This window comes from Episyrphus balteatus, chromosome 2 (genome assembly GCF_945859705.1).
Source record: "Episyrphus balteatus chromosome 2, idEpiBalt1.1, whole genome shotgun sequence".
Taxonomy (NCBI): domain Eukaryota; kingdom Metazoa; phylum Arthropoda; class Insecta; order Diptera; family Syrphidae; genus Episyrphus; species Episyrphus balteatus.
This window is the reverse complement of record NC_079135.1, coordinates 61,810,338-61,826,133: the sequence shown is the minus strand read 5'-3', so window position 1 is coordinate 61,826,133 and position 15,796 is coordinate 61,810,338. Positions and strand designations below refer to the sequence as shown.

General features: G+C 32.5%; 1 long non-coding RNA gene across 1 annotated transcript; it reads left to right on the top strand.

Annotated features, from left to right (window-relative positions):
* The first annotated feature begins 13,813 nt into the window (after positions 1-13,813).
* Positions 13,814-15,281, top strand: LOC129911605 (uncharacterized). Its single transcript, XR_008771679.1, has 2 exons — positions 13,814-14,817; positions 14,884-15,281. It is a non-coding gene; the product is annotated as an uncharacterized LOC129911605 (long non-coding RNA).
* Positions 15,282-15,796: the final 515 nt, after the last annotated feature.

Genomic DNA, 15,796 nt, shown 5'->3' with positions numbered 1-15,796 from the left:
AAATTTAACTTCAAGGTTCCGTAACAAAAGAAAACAATGAGAAAAATTAAGATTTGTAGTCACGGCACATGAAAAACCGTCACAGCGTGACCTTTTTTTGACTTTTTTTCAAATGCCCATAACTCACAAAATATATGGCTGCGATTTTTTTTATTATTTTTCTGATAACTCACCACCTATTCTATCTACCGTTATCGTTTCGACGTTAACTTTTGGGACACCCTGTATAACATTGAAACGGGAGAAGCTATCAAAAAAAGGTATTAGATGACTTGTAGGTTTTGTAATTCCCTAAAAAAAATGTTATGACACCTTTTTTCTACGAGATATCGTTTAGAAGATACCGTGGTTTTAAAACGTGTCAAATGTTGAAAATATCGGTTTTTTGCCAATTACTCTTAAACTATGAGTCCTATCAAAAAGTCGTCTTTGAAAAACTGGTAGATAATGTGCTCCATTATATTATAGCTCAGGGAAGTTATGGGCATGAAATCGCATTTTTCGCGGGACAAAATTTTTTTCATGGAATGTGTTCGGGTGGTTGTCTTTACCATGAAAGTTAATTTGTTTGGATGATTGGAGGTTGGAAAAGAGATTGGTATCGTTTTTATTGAATAGCTCCATTGTTATTCATTTTAACAAAAAATGACAAAGGTAAGAATTATTAACAATAACTTAAGTTTTCCAGTGAATGTGAATGAGCTAAATTTACATTATTTCAAATTATAAATAAAAAAAACTGATGATCTGTCATTTTTCCTAAATCTGAACACCCTAATCTTGAGGATGTGACCAATAGAACTCATTAGGAAAGTTCGAACATTTGTCCTTGTCTTCTCTTTCTTGTTACAGTTACCATTTTGACGTTTTTAACTCAGCGAAAATCAAAACAAACCAGCAAAAACAATCCAACAAAACAAAAAAAGCAAAAAGTACAGCAAGAAATATATTTTAAATTTTTTCGATTTTTAGACACTAAATTAAGTTATAGTAGAACGTTATTACCAAAAAACACTTGAAATCGATTTGTATGAGTTTTTTTTTTACAAAAAACAGTTCTTTAAAGTTGCGCGCGTCCTTGAAAAATTTGGTTTGTTTTGGTCTTCACCCGGTTTAGGAGATAGCGTAAGCGATACAGTTATTGACACCCATAAGGAATTTTTCAGTTCACACAGCTGGCAAATATAATTGGTATGGATATGTGAAACTCTTAGTACCTTTTTAAATACCTTACTCAATTGTTTTTCATTATATTTGTATTAAAATCGGTTAAGAGATTCGTGATATTGTTAAATTTTGATTTTTCTAAAACTCTACCAAAATATATAATTATTGACACTCTTGTACAGCTATTGACATCACATATTTATACAATTATTGACATACTTGTACAACTATTGACACCACATATTTATACAATTATTGACATATCTTCAAACAGACAGAAATACAAATTACGATTTTTTTGTTGAGGCTGATTTAAGTCATTTTCTTAAACCTTTACGTGGCACCCTTTCAAGGGTGTCGGCTCAAAAATGCCTTAAACTAGCCGTTCGCCTGTTTTGTGGCCCAAATGGATTTTCCTTTTTATCTTCTTCAAGAAAACCCTTGACGGCATGATGTATGTACATCCTCTCCCAAATAACATTTCAGCTTCGATAAAGGTATTACCGAAGATACATTTCAGCTTTTGTTAAACTTTAGTTAGGTTGTTGGGCATGGAAAAGGGCAAAGTTATACAAGTTAGACCCTTTATAACAATGTACTTATAAGGTCTAAAAGAATCTTAAACGAAGCTTTACCGAAGCTCTATCGAAGCTTTTAGATTTGACAGATAGTTTATAAATTGACTAACCAAGCTTATCCGAAAAACAAGCTTTCTTCGGTTAAGTTTCTTTAGGAGTATTCAAACAACTAACTACAAGTTGTTAAACAAGTTCGAACTTCTATAAGCAATTTAATTCTGAAGCAAGCTCAATACAAGCTTTATCAAACGTGGTACCTGCGAGATTTGAACTGTCAGAAGCTGTTGTGTTAGTTGAGTAGTTCGAGGAATATGAACAAATTTGGCTGCAGCCTTTTTGGACCTCAAAATCCCCGCTTCAAGAGCGTTTTTCGAGGTCCGTTTTGGTGTATTTCCTAGTACATTTAGGCATTTTTCCAGCTTAGTATTCATTTAAAAGAGTGATCTAATTATTGACACTCTTTATAAGTACAACTATAGACACAGGGTCAACGTTTGTACTCCAATACAAGACAGTTATTGACACAGGGGTGTCAATTTTAGAAAATGTTAAAATCTTAAGACAGTAGTTGACACCCCATTTTATTAAATATATAATAAGAGAAAAACAATGAAAATACATTAAATCCTTCTCCAGGACATTAAATTTCATATATTATAAACTTTTATGATCATACTTTTACTAAGTACAACATAATTATAGACTTACATGTTAAGACTTCTTAGCCCTTTAAATCTTTTAATTAATATTTACAATAAAAATTCAAATATAAATAACTCCAGCATTGACAATATAAAATCACTTAACTTTAAAAAAATATTCTTTATTCAAAATAACCCATAATGTACATTAGATGTAAGTTTTTCTTTTAGTTTTGTAATAATATAATACCTATATATGTAATTTTAATTTTAAGAAAATGTTCCTATGTATAACGTTAGTATTTAACGAATAAACTTATTGCATAACGAAATAGACACTTTTTTACCAAAAAAACACACTCTCGTAACAGTGATGTTTACGTTTCAAAATTTAAAAACAAAATTGAGTAGCTACCTCCCAACTAAAAACAAAGAGTGAGAGAATAATAGCGTTTTCGTTTGGTAATTCTGAGAACTGTCCGGGACCGTCCGATCCGGAATGCCAAACGATCAGACGTGGATACTTTTTTTTTTATTCTGAAGTTTGGTTTTCTTTGCATTTGTGAAACGTCAAATGCGAACGTCTGATGAAAGTTATGTTGTTTGTTTTTTCTCATTGTTATTAAGTTATTTATCTTTTTTTGTTTTCTTCACTTTATTTTAATATAATTTAAAGTTTTTGCATAGTTAAAAATCTTAAAATTAAAAAATGAACAACAAACAATGACATTTCATTACTTAGTGTGAACATGTGTGCGTGATTCTCGTTTTGATTCTGCCTCAAAATTCGGAATCGATTTTCTCTTCTTTTCAGAATTAGAACTGTCATTGAGTGCCAAACGAACAGTTTCAGAATCATTCGGAAGAATCCCGGACAGTTCCGGACGACCAAACGAAAACGCTATAAGAAAGAGCTAAGAAATTAAAAAAACGGTTTATATAAATCGTTGCGATTTTTTCCTATAAAACGTTCTTTACGAAGAGGGTGTCAATAGGTGTGTTTTTTATTACAACCGGTCTTAACTAGACAAAAAAAAAACGCAGTCTGGGCTAAGCAATTTACATGTTAAATACAACAACACCTTAGCCCCTTGGGCTTAGTTGTTTAGCCCGGAGATTTCTCTGGGCTTAACTTTTTGAACAGTTTTAAATCTGTGCTACCAAACTAATTTTTTCATAAATTGTTTAGAATTTGTTTAAAAACGTGAAAACTCATGTTTGGAAGGACAAAATGTATTAAAATAGTTTTGCTAGCATACTTTTTTGTATCTCTTTGTAAAAAATACAAGAAAATGCCTGTTGTAGAGACTTTTGTGTTTAAATTTTTGTTTGTTTATTTCAATTGAAAACCCCGATATGGTAGTTAAAAAAAGCTTATATCTTGAGTTCGCATAGCCAAGATTGAGATGTCCAAATTTAGGAAAAATGACAGATCATCACTTTTTATATTTATAATTTGAAATAATTTGAATTAATTTAGCTCATTCACATTAACTGGAAAATTTACGTTATTTAGCCTCCCCAAAAACCGTATAAAGCACAAAATTAGAGTTGTCAGACCTTTGAATTCAATATTAAGACGAGCATATGGGTACAAAACTGCGTAGGTACTTATATTTTGGTTATACCTCTAACCTCTACTCCCATAATTTGCTAGGCCTAATAGCAAAAAACTTGCTTTTTTCTCACTTTTGGCTAGTACATAGAGAAAAAGAGAAAGTAGTGACCGAGAACGGACGTGTCGTGGGGTGCGCACATTTTTGTTTTAAAGTCAAGTTTTTCTCAAAATTGAAAATAAATTACTCTTTTCTTCATTTTGTCAATTTTTAAAATGGCTTGCATATATTGTAATAAAAAAGTTGATCGCAATGATACTTTTAAATTCAAGGTCGTGTGCGAATTTAACTTCAGCTGAAATCGAGTTTTTTATGAACTCTAAAGACTCTTTCTTTCGATGTGCTAGGGTAACGTACCCAGTGACCGACACCCTTAAGGGATAATTTGTGTTTGAAAATTCATAACTTTCCCTACACTGCTTCAATTTTAATTATTTAAATGGTTAATTTAACTATAAGAAATGGTTTTTAAATATAATGAAAGCATAAATAATTTAGTAATTCCTTAAAAAAATCAAAATTAAAAATGTAATACCTTACCGGTTTTTTAGTTACCGACACCATTTTTTCAGTAGTGGACACCCGATTTGTTTAGTAAAGGACACCCATATCTAAGCTGCATTTACACTCTTGGTTTTATCGCCGGTGTGTAAGATGTCCGTTTTTGAATTAGAACCGAACAACAAGACGGTTGTACTACTGACATTCTCTCGTTGTACGGTGTTAGTTCAAAAAGGAACATTGTACACCGGCGATAAAACTGAGAGTGTAAATGCATTTAATGCACTTTGCAGATCTTCGTCTTTGTTTTGCTTCTGTTTTGGCCTTTTTAAATAATAGTCTGAAATGTTGACGCCGACGAACACTCAAGTACTTGAAAATACTGTTTAAACCTAGCTTACAGTTCAACGCATAACAAAACTTTATTTTCAATACCTGGGGTCGAATCACGGTAAAAGAAAAAGGTAGGAACAGATAGCGTTCATACGTAAACAACCGTGTGCCGTGGTTCGATCCCTGTTCTCTGTTCTACTTTATGTGGGCTATTCTGGTTCTGTAAAAAGTTTGATGAAAATAGTTTTCATCGATTCTGATTCAGTGGAAATATGGAAATTAAAGTCAAAATTCTATCACATGAAAATAATTTTCTCATCGAAAAATTTTCTGTGAAAAGAACTACGTACCTGCCATGACATGATAACAAAAAAAAAGGAGCTCGAGCCCACATAAAAAGATTAGCAGTCGAGCAATACAAACAACCGTTGAACTGCGTACCTACATATATCCAGACACAAATTTTGATGGAAAAAGGAAATATATCCTTTTTTTAACAAGAAAATTAAAAGTTGCCATAGAATACGTCAAAAATTATATTTTTACGATCATACGTTAACGTTTTGACTATTGCCGTATCTATTTAATCAGTAGAAAAATCTAGGGACAGGTAGCTTAAAAGCAAAAATTGAATGATAAAATGAAAAGTCGAATGAAAACTCCAATGGTGAAAGTTTTATCATTTCATTTTTTCACAGAACCAGAATAAGGACCCAGACAAAACGTTACATGCCTTAAAATTAAAAAGAAAGATTTAGGAACACAAAGAAGATTTGACCTCAAACTTGAAGAAGGAGAAGTTTTCTTTGTAAATTAAAAGCTAGTATGTGTGAACTTAAGGAAAATAAAAATAGGCAAACAAGGGCTAAGTTTTTAACGTGTGCATGAAAATGATTGTCAAACAATACAATACACACCTTGCATAAATCGAATGAATCGTTTTCAGATTCCTTTCACACTTTTTTAAAGTAATTTTACACTGTCGAAAGGAAACCCACTTTATAAACTTATTTAAAAGCGCTACGCGATGCTTTGAATCTTTTGTTTTTTTACACGGTGAACTGTAAACTAGGCCTTAGGAGCAAACAAAAAGTGGTTTGAAAATAACACGGTGTTACAAAAATGAGGTTTCAAAATATACGCGGGCGGAGACCTATCAGGTTTTGTAGAGCTAGTCGCACTGATTACGAAACGGTATTTGAAAATCCCCTAACACCCCCAAAATCTGGAGTTACGGGCAAAAAACTGTTTTTAGGACCTTCGCCCATTGAAAAAATTCTAGCTTCGACAATTTTTTACCCATTTTCGATTTTCTTACAGTTTCTGATAGAAGATAAATATACCTTTTCAACAATGTATAAAACATGTAACTCGGTTAAACCACTTAGAATTTATAAGCTGTCAAAGTTCAAAAGTGGGCCAGGCCCACCCTACACGGAGAAAAAATAAGGTATGTACCACCTTATTTCTGGTACATTTAACTATAATGTAAAGTTAATATAGGGATGACTGCCCAATAAGATCAATTTTACCTTACTGTTCTAGTAAATTCGTAGCTTCTGATGTCCCTTTACAGTAAAGCATTTTTTAGTATGAATTTCAAACAAAAATTACTAGAAATAAGGTTCATATTTTACCTTACAGTAAGGCTGAAAACAACTACTTTTTAAAGTAACTTGAACTGGTGTGGAAGGTAAATAATTCATGAGTAAATAAAGCCAATTTCATATTATTAATAATAGTTTCCTAAAGAAAATTGTAATGCATGAATCTACCAATATTATAATAAAATAAAAATAATAAATATTATTGAAAAACATATCTAACTTTGGTAAAATTGCGCGAATTCCTCCTCAAAGCGATTTAGGAGGAAGTATGTGTGACCCAGTTATGTTTTTCAATAATTATTATTACTTTTATTTTATTATAATATTGGTAGATTCATGCATTACAATTTTCTTTAGGAAACTATCATTAATAATATGAAATAACCTTAATTTGTTAAGAATATGCCAGCTGCAATTGCGGAAAAAACGATGCTCAAAATAAAACATAAAGTAAGTCCTGAAAAAAAAACTATATTTCCAAAAGAAAAAAAAACGCATCATGATTTAAAATTCTGGTGTAAGACTTCGTGTCCAGAAAATCAAAGATTAAGCGCCGGTTTGTTCACACTCGATTATCTTTTGATCAAGGATTATTCCATACAAAAATCCTTGATTACAAGATAATCGAGTGTGAACAAACCGGGGATAAATCCTCTGTACATGAAATAGTGCTCCTCTATTAAACATTTCATGTTCAGACTCGTCAACATGCAAAGAATCATTTCCATTGGAGGCTTCAAAGAAAATAATTATAGTTTGTTTTTGTTAATGGTTTAACTATTAAAAAAATTTCACACAATTACAAATTATAAAAACAAATTGAAAACGACATTTCCACTTACTTTTTTCAATTATTCCGCACTCAACTATAGGTGTGTTTTTTATTACCACCGGTCTTAACTGGACAAAAAAAACGCCTCGGGGCTTAACCTGAAATCTTGGCAGCACTGTATATTGAATGTTCCGAAAACAGCAGACACAACAAAAATTTAGAATTGTCATATTTTTCGCTTTCGTCATTTTTTTGTATTTTTCATGTATGTTTTACAAAGAGATACAAAAATGTATGCTAGCAAAACTATTTTAATACATTTTGTCCTTCCAAACGTGAGTTTTCACGTTTTTAAACAAATTCTAAACAATTTATGAAAAAATTAGTTTGGTAGCACAGATTTAAAACTGTTCAAAAAGTTAAGCCCAGAGAAATCTCCGGGCTAAACAACTAAGCCCAAGGGGCTAAGGTGTTGTTGTATTTAACATGTAAATTGCTTAGCCCAGACTGCGTTTTTTTTGTCCAGTTAAGACCGGTTGTAATAAAAAACACACCTTATGATACAAAAATAAAGGGATTGCAAAATGGCGCACTGTATGACAGTATGAGTTTTTTTTATGTAGGGCACTGTACTGTAAGTTAAAACTTGCAAAATCTACCCAGAAATCACTTAAATATTTTTAACTAGAATTTTAAAGTAAAAAAAGTGATACAATTTCTTAGTTGAAAATAAATTTTACTTTACATAAAAAAAATATTGCTACAGGTAAAGTTTGTACTACTTTATTTTGCTCACTATAATTTACTTGTAAAAATTACTTTACGGAGCCAGTAAAAATTCAATACGTAAGATAAATTTTATTAAAAATCTAAGGCTTTTTACTTTAATTATCTTACTAGTCATTTGGAGTGAAAAATACTAGATTCATTTTTCTCCGTGTAGAAAATCAATGGCCCACCCAGAAAAACCGAAACATTTCAAAAACCTGTTTTCAAAAAATTGATTTTTCAAGTTCTACGGAACCTTTAGTCTGGTATTAGCTCCCAATAACATTTTTTTTTTTTAATATCGCTTGCTGAGAATTATAGGGCTGTAGGTATGTTTAAAAATTTAATTAATTTTTAAATTAAAATTAATTTTTCAATTAAATTTAACTTTTTACAAAATTAAGATTTTTGGACGTCAAATATCTTTTAAACGGTTATAGAAACGAAAATGGTGTCCAAGGCCGTTTTTGTAGAGCGTTCAATTTCATACAAGAATATGTAAAGAAACCTGCTAAAAAGCCGATTTATAAAAACATGATTTTTTTTAGTAGAAGGATAATATAAAAAATGGAATATTGCAAAGCGAAGGACCTTTCCATTAATACAAAGATTTCATATTTGGTGAGTATATTCTAGAGATGTCTGGCAATCTATCGGAGTATAAAATCAAAAAAAAAATTCGATTTTTTTGAACCAGCCTTGTGTTTATGTATATTTTTCTTAGTCAGCGATATGTATAAATACCCCGTTTATATGAGCAGTCTAAAAGGTCGGATTCAATAATTAGCTTTTTCAATTTAGGCCGTGTGTGAATTGCGTTAAATAGTAAACAGCATGTACAATTTTTGACACTATTGAGGTTAATAAAAAATTTTCAGCTGTTAAAAATTTATTGGGTTAAATTTGAGTTAAATTTTTTTTTGCTGATGCTTTTTTTTTATTTAATAGGAGTATCATGGCAGAAAAAAGGCAGACAAAATTCTGAACAATAATCCATACAGCTGAAATTTTTTTATTAACCTCAATAGTGTCAAAAATTTTACACGGTGTTAACTATTTAACGCAATTCACACACGGCCTTAGACCGTGTGTGAATCGGGTTAAATACTAATCCGAGAATATATTTTTGATACTTTTGAGGTGAAAGGATAATTTCAGTTGTCAAAAATTTATCCTGCTCTAGGAGCCGGTTTAATTTTTATTTTCAGAGAATACATTTTTTGCAGAATTTTTGGAGTATTTTTTTCAATAACTAATCAAAAACTGAAAATAAAGAAAGAAAATTGAAAAAGTAGTACAAAATTATGAGTGTATATTAGAGAAAATTTATATTTTTCAATATATTTCATTTTATTGATGATGAAAAAAATTGTTAGTTACCCATTAATGGCAACACAAAAATAAAATTCACATGACAACGCGTGTTGGAAGTTTGTAAATTGTTAATATTTATACAGTAAAACCCGGATAAGTGCCTCTCGCTTAAGTGCCTAACCCGCATAAGTGCCTTTGTTTTTTAGAACCAAAATTTTAAGGATTTTTTCATATAAAACTCATCTTTTAAGTACCTTTCGCTTAACTGCCTTTCCCGCTTAACTACCTTCTATTTTAAATACTTATAATTGAATTTACTTGCAGGAAATTCTTTTAAGTACACATTTGAAACAAGTTTCAGCAGTAAGAAAAACTTCATTTGCTAAAGCGCTTTAAGATTCAAAAATTCTACTAAAAGTAGAAACTAAGTAGTTAGTTATTTTAAACTTTCAAAGTTATTTTGTTTGTGAAGATTCTGTTTTTAATAAATCAAACATGTTTTTTTTAATTTTTAAGTAAATATAGAGATAAGTGCCTATGAGCACTTAAGCGGGTTCTTGTAAGTAACTTACCCGCTTTAGTGCCTAACAAAACGGGGCATTTAAGGTGAGGTACTTATCCGGGTTTTACTGTACTTTTTTTTTAAATCATTATTTCTTTCGATTTGCAGAAAAAAAAATATTTATCTACGTTAAAAATGTATCCAAATTCACACAGCTAAATTGAGCCAAAGATAATGTTTTATTCACCATACATTCAATTCAAAAATGTATCCTCTGCTAAATATTTAACATATGGATTTAGAGTCACATAGTCACCCGCATACAACAACTTTTATTTACAAATTTTTATTTTTATATGTACATACACTTCTGGCTTAAGTTTCAAGAGCACCTTAAACAAAAAAATAAAGCAAATAAAATTGAAAAGTAAGGTTAGTTTTTAAAGCCAATCGCTGTCATAAATTGCGACTGAATTCAACTTTTGTGTAGCTCAAAATAAAAGTGATGTTACTCCATCCAATTGCATTTCGATATATCAAGCTTTTAAAAAACGGAATACCATATATCACTACACAATATAAAAAGAAAAACCAGTAACTTTTTATATTGAAAGATATTAACATACGATACCATTGAGCAAAAAACACACATCTTCAAAAAAAAAAATGAGTTACCCCACTATTATTTTAAAAAACGCATTTACCGATCGAATATATTATTAAAAATAAACTTTTGGCAAATTTTAAGTTATTAAAAACAACAGAGAGTGGCAAATTATTTGCCAATTAAAGGCGAAAATTAAATAAAATGCACGACTGTGTCACGTAGTTGCTGTAAACTAACACTTATGTTAGTTTACAGATTTAAATTTCAAAGAAATTTTGTTGATGTTGGGGAAGAGCCGACATTCAGGGCAAAGTTTTGTTAAATAATTTTTTTTGTTATTAGACTTTTTTGAGAAAAACTAAAAATGCAGTTTTACGCCTGCAAAGTTTAATCAAAATCGTTAGAGCCGTTTCAAGTTCAAGTTATTTGGTATAACTTGAAGAATTTGTATGGGGGTAATTAAGGTAGAAAAAGAACAAAAAAAAAAACAACTTTCAGAATTCTATAAAAATCATCTGTACCAAATTTGAAGAAAATCAGTCCACTGGTTTATGGCTGTGGAAATGTGTACAGATGGACGTATAGACGCACGGGAAGGATTCCTAGATCCACTTTTTCTTAATTCTCCACCATCGTAATGTTGGTTTTGATTAACACCTCGACACGAAACTAATACTTGCCTTATATAGACCTAGTAAAAAAAAATTGCACACTCATGGTTATGGCTTCAGGTCGATGATAACATCTGGCCCACCCTAGATGAAATCTCTAGCTACGCCCATGATCATCAAACGTGTCTAATTGCGCCAGTTATGGACACCAGTGTCGGTCACTGAATTTTGTTGAACATTATATTCTAGTTATGAACACCCCATGTAAAATAAAATTATATTATTATTTTTGTAATAACTTAAATTGAAATAGATCTACAAAAGCAATTCTCTAACAAAATATTCAATTTTAATTTTTGTACCATATACAGATATATTGTTTAAACAATGATTTGTACTTACGTCTTTCTTAAGAATTTCTCAAGTTTCATGCTTTTCACAGAGGTTCGAAACTTGCCCCTTTTATTATAACAAAACCAATCACTACCAACTATGAAGTAAAGTGTTTTCTGATGGAATATACATGCCTGAACGCGTTAAAAATAGTTTTCGTACGCTATACCCTAACAAAATCTTAAGAAAATGGAAAAACTGTGCTAGGTGTCGGTAACTGGCAAGGGTGTCGGTCACTGGGTAGTTTACCCTAAATGCCGTACTCTTCGGCGTATGTCTTTTCAACGTCAAGAGACGTTGAAGAGACCCCATTAAAACCGTTGCTTCCAACAAGATCTTCAAGTGAAATGCTAATAATTGCTGAGAACCCGACTGGAATAAAAGATGATGTAAATGACAACAGACCACCACCAACTTATTTGCAATCGTCATCCACTCATTTCAATGCACTTGCCCCCACTAAAAACCAAGAGCATGTGCCTTGCAGTGCCACAGATGATTCTTGTTTAAGTATTGGAGATGCAAGTGGTTCCTCATGCAAAACATTAAGCGTTGAACAGCAGGTAAACGGACGGCAGCAGCTAGAAACACATCAACTATTTACACATCTACCCATCAACGAATCATCCGGCGTACATCAGTTCACAACAGATACTGAGACAACCGATCAACATATAAAAAAATCAATCACCTTGGATATGCTCTATAATGAGGAAATAATTTGTTTGAAAAAAGTTAACTGTTACTTTCTCAGCACAGTCCAGCAGCTGAAAAACGAAAACCAAATACTTAAACAAAAGATTAATACTCTCGAGAGCAAACTAAATTGGAGAGAGCAAAAACAAAGGGAAAACATAACCGAAATTATTGGAGTACCTGGAGCTAACAACAACAATGCTGACAGCTGACATTCAGCAATGCTTTGTTAACCGCGTATGGAATTGGAACTCTACTGACACTTCATTAAATAAAAAGAAGTATATCGACAGGATCGGACTGGCCATATAACCGACTTGCAATTTGCAATGTAATAAACTTTGGGATAGCTGAGGGCCCGTTTGCAATTGCCACCCGGGCCCTCAGCTATCCCAAAGTTATAATTATTATTATAAGTTTATTACATTGCAAATAAATAGCAAAATAATATATGAAAAGCGCTAGCAAGGTGTGGGACCGTGAGTGGTCCGCCATTACATAGGTGACATCTTGGGGGGTCTTTGTTCTCGAGGAGGTGACAATGTGTTATGTTTGAGTGTCCCAATCGCAAACGAGTAAAACACCGGATCATGGAGCTACTGCAGTTTGTAGGATAGGAAGCAGGCTCAGCATTGGGATTAATAGTGGTATAGTGGTGGCTATAAGCGTTCCACTTGGTCATCCTTAAGTCCTTCCAGTGTTGTTTTACTTTGTTGTAAACATCTTTTTTACTTATCACTAAGCTCATAATCAAGGGCCCAAGTAACAATTTAGCTTCCATAAGGGTCAATAGCCGTTTTTTATTATCACTTGATCCATATAGATCATTAATTAAAATGTATTACAACAACTTCATGAGATCTTGCAAGATCACGATTCATGATCCTGATGAAAAGCAAGATCACGATTCGTGATCCTGATGAAAAGCAAGATCTCATGTAGTTGTTGTAATACATTTTAATTAATGATCTATATGGATCAAGTGATAATAAAAAACGGCTAATGCAAGCTATTTTTTGGCTTTCATAACAAGAAGGACAGGTCTTATGCAAACCATTTTGGCGCATTTTACCGAAATTGCATAGGACTTTCCTTCACAGGTAATCCAAAAGCTAATAGCTTGTGACAAACAGTTTAAAATGGCCTTACGGAGGTCTTCCCGCAGAGGGTTTATCTAATGCACAAACCGGATTACTTGCGTAGGATGTTATAATAAGGCCTTATAGAAGTTGTTGTAGGTGTTGTAGAAAATGTTGTAGAAAATGCATAAAAAAAAATTAATTGAATTTTATTTCAGAGGTTCTTGTAAGTATGCAATGTTTTCATCTCTTAAGTATGCAATGTTTTTCACCAATAAGTATGCAAAGCTTTTATCCTGCAGATATGCAATGTTTGTATCGCTTTAGAAAAAAACATTGCATTTTTATGTGAGGTTTCAATTAGCTCCCTTTTTTCCACTCATCTTTAATATTCGAGTATGGTCTACTGGTAAGGTGCTGGCTTGGTATGCAGAGGTACGTCGGATCGATTCCTGGCCGGGCCATGTGATGAAATTAAAAAAATGTGTTCTTTTTCAATTAAAATAATATTCTCATCATTTCAGAACAACAGAAAAAGCAGTGGAATTTCCAAAAAAGGAAAAGAAACAAAAAATTAAAATAAATGTAGAAAATGTAAATTGTATGTAGAAAATACAAAACAGAAAAAATCAAAAGAAAATAAAAAAAAATGAAATAAAATTCAATTAATTCTTTTTTTTTATGCATTTTCTACAACATTTTCTACAACACCTACAACAACTTCTATAAGGCCTTATTATAACATCCTACGCAAGTAATCCGGTTTGTGCATTAGATAAACCCTCTGCGGGAAGACCTCCGTAAGGCCATTTTAAACTGTTTGTCACAAGCTATTAGCTTTTGGATAACCTGTGAAGGAAAGTCCTATGCAATTTCGGTAAAATGCGCCAAAATGGTTTGCATAAGACCTGTCCTTGTTATGAAAGCCAAAAAATAGCTTGCATTGACCCTTATGAAAGCTAAATTGTTACTTGGGTTGGGGGTTCACAGCTGCACTTTTGGCAACTGTGTCAGCGAGTTCGTTTCCTTTTATTCCCGCGTGTCCGGGGATCCAAAATAGTTTGAGAGATTTTTTGTTTGCTTTGAGTCTGTCTCTTATGTGACGAATGATTCGGTGATTGTTGTTAATGTTTTGTATGGCATTGATGCTCGACAGACTGTCAGTGAATATTATTCTTTTTTCTGCACTCTTCAATTTAATTGCAGAAAGTATTGCAGCTGCTTCTGCACAGAAAACTGATGAAAAGTCTGGTAGGAGGAATTTGTAAAGGGTATTTCCGGTATCGTCAACTACAGCAAAGGCCGTGCAGTGTTGGTTTTTCTTACCGTCTGTGTATATGTATATAAAGCTCCAATTATCTCTTTTGTAGGGGGATGATTTTTTGAAGAAATAAAGGGCCCAACCCATAGAACCCGTTGCGTCCGTTCCGTCGAAGTTTTCAACTGACAGCTCGATAAAATACATACGTTCTTATGGGAAGCAACCCAAAGCGACGGATCGGACGGAGACGGATGGATTTGACGGAAGAAGTAGAAATTTTCCTCCACGCCATCCAGAACGAGTGAAACGAATCTTATGTTTAGTAGAGATTACAATACTTGAGTGTGATCCACATTTCACAGACTTGTAGTGTAAGTTAAAGAGATTCCCTTCTGCACTTTGTGAAGCTGATGGTACTATTTTATTTATTTATTTAGGTCTGCACCCTCCGACCACTTGCAGATGTGTTCGCTCTAATCCTAGACAAAAACAACATTCAACAATTCTATGTTGAGTATAAAAATGACGTCAGAGACTCCTTGCTCGCCACACTATTGGATGCAGTCTGTTCGAGTGGCAATCAAGATGTGCAAGTTCGTATTACAAATACATTGCGAGGAAAGCATTTTGTTCCCCTCAACAGTTGTGTGCATGAAGCGACTCTCCTTCGTTTAGTGATAAAGAATTTCCAAAATTCCTGACGTAGATGTAAGATTTAAGAGAAATTCAACGCCAACATTCCTCATAGAAGTCTGAAGTAAAGTGTCACACAAGACGTTCATGTTTTGATATACAATTCGAATGAATAAATCTAAATCTCTAACCAAAGTTTTAACTTCAGAGTTTATCTGTAATTTCATTTGTAGTTTCAAAAGGTTTAGATTTACTAGGAACAAACTACTTCTCTTACGTACAAATTTCACCACTTAATTACGTACTTCTAGATTCAAGGAGCCATATGGAGTTTTAGTGGTTTTTCTGTAGCTAATAAAGTACTGGAAAATGTACATCAGAAGCACTTCCAGATGTGCTTCGCTGATGTAGTTTTGAAGTACATTTGTCTGTACTCTTAATGGAGGGGAAATTCATTTCATCTTGCATGCAAGAAAGAGATAGATGCTTCACGTATTCTTATATACAGAAAGTATATAACTGAGTTTTTTCCCGAGCTCCTATCTTTTTTCAGTGGAAAAGAAGTACTTCTTTTACGTACATATTTCGCCGGTTTTTTCTGTAGTTCTACGTTTGCTGGGAAGAATCAGTAAACATTAAACATAAATACAAAAAAAAAGTTTATGAGCGTGGTACATTGGTTTTTAGTATTTTTTTCAGACTAGTTTTATTAATATT